The 481-nt window shown below is 36.0% G+C and overlaps 1 protein-coding gene across 1 annotated transcript in view; it reads right to left on the minus strand.

Annotated features, from left to right (window-relative positions):
- The window catches only part of LOC119592731 (zinc finger FYVE domain-containing protein 21-like), a 7306-nt gene that overhangs the window by 3136 nt on the left and 3689 nt on the right, over positions 1-481 (minus strand). The window lies entirely within an intron of this gene.

The raw sequence follows: 481 nt of genomic DNA on the forward strand, positions 1-481 counted from the left end.
CTACTAATACATTCATTACCACGATTTCACACTATCATGTGAAATAGTGGTAATTTCCAGCTGTATAACACTCTGTAATGATGCCCTTCCTTCTGCAAACTAAACTTATCAAAAAAGAAAAGTGAAATTTATAGCATGTTATAAATTAGATCTATTTCTCCATTTGGGTCTGGTGTACAAGCCCTAAGAATAGCATAATCACCAGAATTAAGAGTCTAGAGTTAATGGGGAAAAGGTTAAGGGGGCGTTCTTCATTGGATACAAAATTCCCCTTAAAATCAATTAGGATGCAATTTCTAAAATGGTTGTTACCAGAGTGTACACAGCAAAATCATGCTCCTGCTCTATCACCATATGGTAAACGTTGAAATCAATTGAAACTATTCAGACTATATCCATTTTCGATGGAACTATGGCATTGCCATCTAGTACGCAGTGAGTGTTACCTAATAGGATGAACTTCCATATTGGTTACTGGGGA

The sequence above is a fragment of the Penaeus monodon genome, chromosome 30 (assembly GCF_015228065.2).
Source record: "Penaeus monodon isolate SGIC_2016 chromosome 30, NSTDA_Pmon_1, whole genome shotgun sequence".
NCBI lineage: Eukaryota > Metazoa > Arthropoda > Malacostraca > Decapoda > Penaeidae > Penaeus > Penaeus monodon.